Raw genomic sequence first — 7,500 nt, forward strand, 5'->3', positions numbered from 1 at the left:
TAGACTAGAGAACCGAGTGACTATCTGAAGGACAACATTCAGGAAGAAAATTCTAAATTTGCCGACTTAAGCGATGTGGAGGAGGACAGAGGATAATTGGCTGTTTAGTTTAGGAGCCTTCTCTTTAATTATTAAGTACTCGAATACTTTATCTCCACCAAGAGGTTACATTTTCGAGTCAGTTTATTTATGTATTTGTTTGAAAAAGTGTCTGTGGAGAGGATTTGTCTGTGGACAGGATTACGTCAAAACTACAGGACGTATTTTGATGAAATTCTCACCACAGATAGATCTTACGTCATGGGCAACCCCATTAAATTTTGGGGATGATCGTGATCCAAATTCTGGATCCGGATTTGCATTGTTGCTATTTTAAACATATTGGTAGAACAAACAGACGGATTTTTGAGAAATTTTCACCACAGTTAGATCTTCGGCCATGGATGACTTCATTAACCTTTGGAGATGATCCAGTACTGGATCCGGATTCTAGATTTGGATTTGCGTTTTTCACAATTTTACATATTACATAAAAAACTGACACATTGAATTTTCACCAAATTCAGACAATCGATAGATATTTTGTATGGGAAGAAACCATGAAACTTTGGAGGTCATAATGATCATTATCATTATTCTGGATCACCATTGCACTTTTCATCATCTACTTTACAGTCAGAATATAAAAAGTAGGAGGTGATGTCAGCAAAACTTTAGTTAAAAGTTGGCAATATTCATAGACGGCGGTATGAAATCTATGATTGCTCTTGTTTTTAATGCAACAAAATTTAATTAAACAGACAGCAAGCTTATATACAAAGACTTGCGAGCAATAACGTAAGCAAAACTCAAACAAACCTTGATTTAGAAATTCTAAAGTTACCATGATTATTGTCTTTTCTAATTTTTTTCTCAGCAAATAAAAGTAGTATCGAAATATGTCACCTGCCACTGATGTTACTTAAAGTGCCAAAGAAATTAGATTTAAATACTGCAAGGAAGGCGTGGGTCTTGTTTAAGGCTGGAAAGTCTATAGAAGAGGGATTGGCCCAGTGGTAGATGAATATATCCCTTGAGAATAGCATCAACTACATAATTCATTACAGGGTCTTCATTGTGTGCCCTTAACCTAGTGGGAGTAAGGCAAGTAATCTCTTTGTCTTAGGAAGTGTCATTGATGGGTGGTACAATTTTAATATACCTGAAATGATAAGAATAATAACTGATCAGTTCATTGATTATTTGCTGAAAGTAAGGTCCCTGACTGGTGAATGCCAGACTTGGGTTCCAGAAGCGCTCAAACTTGTTAGTTTCTTTGGTTGCTGCAACCTCACCATCCTTGTGAGCTAAGGATGGGGACTGTGGGGGAGCATATAGGTCTGTCTGCTGAGTCATCAACGGCCATTCCTGGCCCTCCTTGGTCCTAGCTTGGGTGGAGATGGAGCTTGGCCGCTGATCATGTGTGTATATGGTCAGTCTTTAGGGCATTGTCTTGCTCGATTGGGAAATGACACTGTTCCTTGCCCCTCTGATTCATGAGCCGCCTTTGAACCTTTAAACCTTTAATAGCATATGGACTTATTCCCGTAAGGCAAATTGTTTGTACCTGCATGGCCTAGAAAATGTTATCCCCCCCCAAAAAAAAAAAAAAAATAGTTATTATTATTACTGCGTAAATTTGGAGTGGTAGCTAAGAAATGCATGATACCTAGGTTTTTAAGAAATAAATCTGAATGCTTAGGTAGATATAAAATACAAAGTTACAATAACTTTGTGTAAGATTATAATGTAAGTATATGTTCTCCCTACGCATGAAGGGAACTACTCCTGACTCGTGCATAGCATGCTGATGCAGGCGAGTTAGTCAGTCTGTGTCCGTATCTTGTAAGAGATGCACTGTCTCATGTTATACTCCTCACTGAACACTGTGTCTTATTGCCATCCTTCAATCCTAAACATCCTACATGGCGCAGTGAGTTACTTATGCTCTTAATTGGCCAACATTCCGACACCACGAAGACCTAAAGTTCCTGCCCGAAGATCTGCTGGCCGGAGGAATCCCAACCAACGGGGTCTTCGTGATGCTGCACGTACACAGTTATGGATGGCTCAACAACAACGTGCAATCAAAGCCCTCCAGACTGGCCTTGCCAACGTTGCCCCACCCAGAACACGTGGTTCCCCGGTTAGGGTCCCAGCATCTGCAGCCCCTGAAAAGTGCGAAATGGAGATGTAAATGGCCATGTTCCCACTATGGTGAAGATCAAAGGAATGTTTGCTCCAACTTTGCAGGGTGCCAGCCAACGAGGCCGTGCAATATGTAAGCCTGTACTGCTCACTGGCGCTGCAGCGTGCCCTTGATGCCATGTACAGTGTAGAAGTTTGGATTGCTTTTTCGACTGAGTAGTCCTTGGACGACGTTTCCAGCCTCGTTATCTGTACAACGAACCAAGCAGGGCAATGGATAGAGTTTTACAATGTGGCCCAGGGCCACAATGAGAGCGTCAGAGATTCCTTCGTATGTTGCTCTCAAAAGGCCGCAGATTGTGGGTTTCAGTGTCCTAATTGTGATTTTAACCATACAGAATATGTTATTAAGGATACTCATAGTAGGTCTAGGGCATCAAGTGTTAAATAAATAAACATTCCAATCATGTGGGTCTTTCATGAGTGTAGATAGGTTGCGAGTAATGTGTTGAGCGTTTGGAGCGGCCAGGCAGGACCCCTGTGGAATGCAGCAAAGATGGTAACAGGAAAGGGATGTCACGCCCGTTGATATGGAAAGTGGCGCTGGGGCCACCCTTGAGACAGCTACCGTGCATGTAGTGAGAAGCTAACCGTCACTGAACCTCATCATCGCTAAATAAATGTGCAGCAACTGCGGAGGGAGTCACTCCCCAGAGAAAAACGCATGCCTGGCAAGGTCTCTCGTTTGCCATAACTGCCACAAGACTAGCCATATCAGGAAATATTGCAGAAACAAGAAGATACCACCGGATTCCTCCACAGCGTCGGTGGTGAGAGGGTCAATTGTCGCTGCAACTCAGCGACCTTCCAAATCTCCTTCAGAAACTATACTAGTGTGCAAGAACTGTATTTCATCAAATCCGCGAGGTCGTTGTACCTCTCTCTCTCAACATGCATTGACCTTGAACTTGTCCCAATTGACTTTCCGCATCATCTCTCGAGACCTATAGCAGCGAGTGTGTCTACCGGCATGACACCACTCTACAGCCCTTCATCTGTTCTGCTACATCCCTTTGAAGAAAACATCCCTCATTTGGAGCAGTGGTTACTCCAGCATTTCTCATCCATGACCTTCTACACGACTAAGAAGCCATTACCAATGATGTTGAGAGCACCCCACCAGATCCATCTAATGCCAAACGCTGTGTGATATGCATGTTATAATCTTGCAGCAGTTCTCAAGCATTGGGAAGTCGAGGTGACGGATCAAATTGAAGAGGATGTACGGAAGGGAGTCCTCTAAGAACTCCCCCCAGGAGAGGCGACAGAATGGTGCGAACGAATGGTCATGGTAGCAAAGAAAAAGGGGCCACATCTCGATGCACATTAGACTATCAACGCCTAAATGCCCCTGTAGGATGGAGACCCATTACACCCCAGCACTATTTGATATGGCATTTGGCATCCCCCAGCACTATTACAAGAAAGTGGCCAATGCATATTGGGGATTCCTACAGATGGAACTAGACGAGGCAAGTCACCGACTAATGACGTTCATCACACGCTAGGCCCACTTGCAGTACTGTAGGACCTCTATGGGCCACTGTTCAGCATCAGATGCATATATAAGATGGTTTGATGGTGCCATTAAGGACATACCATGTAAGTGCAAGTGTACATATGATACTCTCCTAATACAACTTCGATTTCCTGGCAACATGTACGGCAAAAGGCATCATGCTAGGCCAGAAAAATTTAAATTTTGCAGAAGGGATGCAGAATTTATTGGATTTCATCTAGGCCAGGAAGGCTATAGACTGACTGGAGACTGCCTCAGCGCCATTCGGAAATTTCCCATGCCACCCACGCCCACCAGATTGGGGTTTGGTTTCATCAACTAATTAGGGCCGTTCCTCGCGGCCGCACCCATCATGGAACCATTCAGGGACCTACTGAAGAAGAAACACACTGGCAAACATGTATTTTGGGACACATATCTGCAGGAGAAATTCAAGAGTGCCCAGGACACCATCTGCAAGCTGGCTGGGGATGGCCTTGTATACTATGACAAGTCCAGCCCCACAGTCGTCCTCAAAGATTGGAGCAGAGAAGGCATAGGTTTCGTCATACTTCAGTAATACTGTAGCTGCATAACTACCGATATGCCATTCTGCTGTAGAAACGGCTGCAGAATCGCACTTTACGGAAGTAGACACCTATTCCCTGCCTATGCCAGGTACGCAGTAGTAGAGGGGGAGGCTCTGGCTGTCATGGGGTGCCTAAGGAAGGCTAGTTTGCTGCTCCTTGGATGCCCCAACCTTACATTTATCACTGATCACTGGGCCTTGGTCAAGCTCCAGGTTGATAGAGCTCTGGCAACCATCGTTAACCCAAGATTGTTCAGGCTGAAGGAGACGACCCTCCAGTATGAGTTTACTATTAAGTATCGACCTGGTAAGAGAATTTGTGTGGCCGACTTTCTATCTCATTTCCCTTCCCTGCGAACCTCCCCTGACGTCAGTAATGTTAAGTTGGAGGACGACATGGCAGCGGCCGTCGCTGTAGCAGCCATCAAGACTACATAAGGAGGAGCTCACGATAGGTGAAAAAACTGTCAGTTCAGCAGCAGCAAAGGACCCAGTATACCAGTTACTAATGACGAAGGTCTCTGCAAGTGATTGGCACCTGCAGAAGTTGCAGGAGGTAGCCTGCCTTAAGCCCTTTTACAGTGTGAGAGATCACCTATAAACTTTGGAAAACCTAATGCTTTACGCATATGAAGACAGGTATATATAACTGGTTATCCCAGAGGAACTACGTCGACAGATCGCAGAAAACCTTCATGCAGGTCACCAAGAAATTGACTCCATGCTCAGGAGGGCCCGACAGTCCATCTACTGACCTGGCATGGAGGGTTACCTTCAGCACCACACAAATTCGTGTATTGTTTGCAACACACATGTGCCTTCATTACCAGAGGAGTCAATAACCATCGCGCTGACCCCCAGACTACCCCTCTCAGTGTACGGTCGCTGATATGTTCCAGCTAGATGGGTGGATATTCCAGGCATACACTGATAGGCTCATGGGATGGCTGGAAATGGCGCCTTTCACTAATGGTATCAATTCGCAGAGTAATATCTGTGCTAAGAGGTTACTTCATGAGGTGGGGGCCCCCAGAGGAAGTGTCCATGGATGGGGGCACAAACTTAGTAAGCAATGAAATGTCGTCTTTCTTCAAAACATGGGGAGTAAATGTGTGCCTCTAGTAGGCACATTACCCATAGTCGAATAGGAAAGCAGAATCAGCAGTATAAACTGCCAAATAGGGGGAAAACACAGGGGAAGGGAGAAGCCTAGACTGTGATAAAGCCTCTCTTGCAATACTGTAATATTTGAACACGTCGATTCGTGATATCAACAGGTCACCTGCACAGAGGGCAACTGAAAGGCAATTATGAGCTGGCGTTCCTACGGCAAAGCAACATTACCTGACTGACATGTATTGGAAGCACGAAATTCAAATGACCACCAACAGAAAGAAAATCAGTGCTAGTCACACCCCCAGGACACTCAAACCCTTAGGAGTAGGGGCATGCGAGAGAGCAAAACCAGGCAACAAATGAATGGGACCGTACAGGGTTGGTGGTGGACTTCATTCCCCACCAGCCGTACCAAATGAAGTTGGATGGCAGTGGACATCTGTCCCTTAGAAATAGGAGACACATTCCACCTACGAACGGCCTCGACTTCTCTCACACGCCGTCTACCACCACCTCAACTCTGTTGGAGGTGCCAGTATGTCGTAAGAGGCCGAATACACGCCTGGCTTGGTTTTCAGACTACGTCATGGACAATGACAACGTGTAATATTATATACAATTCTCCCCTTCATTGTAATTGTACCTGTTTATAATTCCTCGTTATGCTGCCAGTAATAATATACACAATTTATGCATGAATAATATAATCATGCGAATAATTGAATAATTGTCATTTTTTTTTTTTTTTTTTTTTTTTTGCTGCTACAATTTGTTTTTATTTATGCATAAAATATGCCGAGTATTTTCTATTTTCTTCTAAATAGCATATTGATAACCATTTATTATATGATACGTATCTTTGTCTTTGTTACTTAATAGATTGTTGCTTGATTTATGCAAAATAAATGCATTCATGTGTGAAATAATCATCAAAGTATTAGGCATTTCACGTACATGCTCATACTTTACTAAAAATCTTGGGAGGGGGAGATGCAAGATTGTAATGTAAGCATATGTTCTCCCTACGAATGAAGGGAACTATTCCTGTCTCGTGCATAGCATGCTGATGCAGGCGAGTCAGTCAGACTGTGTCCGGATCTCATATTATACTCCTCACCGAACGCTGTGTCTTATTGCTATCCTTCAATCCTAAACATCCTACACTTTGAATGTAGAAATAGGAGCCCCAAAGATTTATTGAATCTGGGGAAAAAGAGAGATAGGGGCAAGTGTATCACTTATCATGGCTCCTCATCGAGCGCTGTTATTTATTGTCATCCTTCAATCCTAAACATCCTAAACTTTGTATGTAGAAATGGGAGACCCAAAGATTTATTGAATCTTGGGTAAAATAGAGGTGGGGGCAATTGCATCACTTATCATGACTGAGACACTTTTTGCAACGGCTGAAAGAGCATAGTGAGGAAATTTTGAGATAAGGACTCATGGGCCCGAAGGGTAAACTAATGAAAGATAAGAGATTCTTTTTGGGAGTTGGAATCTGTTTCTGGGGCATAAAAATGGGTTTGTTCTGTGATTTTAATGCAAAAGTAATAGTCAGAGAGAGAGATGGCACCGTGGCCAGATTTAGCATTCATATAGCAAATGAGAAGGAGTCTTATGGAAACGTCTTTGGAAAATGGGTGGGGAGCGGTTGAAAATGGGTGATTTCCAATGATAAATATTGATAAATATACCTGAGAATGAATCAAAAGACTTGAAGGTGAGTAAGGGAACCCTAGCAGGTATATCAGATCATTATTCTTAATGGGATTTGTTAACTAAGATTTACACACTACCACAACAGTTCCTTATATATTCTAATTATGTATAAGACTGAATTTAGAAGAAACTTCAATGATTATTAATTCTAATATATACATTTCTTACGACAGGAGAGAAGCAAGCGGCTCTTTACAAAGGAGAAAAGGAAAGTGGCTCTACTGGTGACACGACTTCCTGTTCATCTACATCATCTCCTATTAATCGTCACCTTTCAGTGGTGATGCAATTGTTCCTCACAGCATATAATTCCTATTGGATTCGGATA

General features: G+C 43.1%; 1 pseudogene; it reads left to right on the forward strand.

The window, feature by feature from the left end:
• The window catches only part of LOC137628535 (zwei Ig domain protein zig-8-like), a 117,717-nt pseudogene that overhangs the window by 109,796 nt on the left and 421 nt on the right, over positions 1–7,500 (forward strand).

The sequence above is a fragment of the Palaemon carinicauda genome, chromosome 36 (assembly GCF_036898095.1).
Source record: "Palaemon carinicauda isolate YSFRI2023 chromosome 36, ASM3689809v2, whole genome shotgun sequence".
Taxonomy (NCBI): Eukaryota; Metazoa; Arthropoda; class Malacostraca; order Decapoda; family Palaemonidae; genus Palaemon; species Palaemon carinicauda.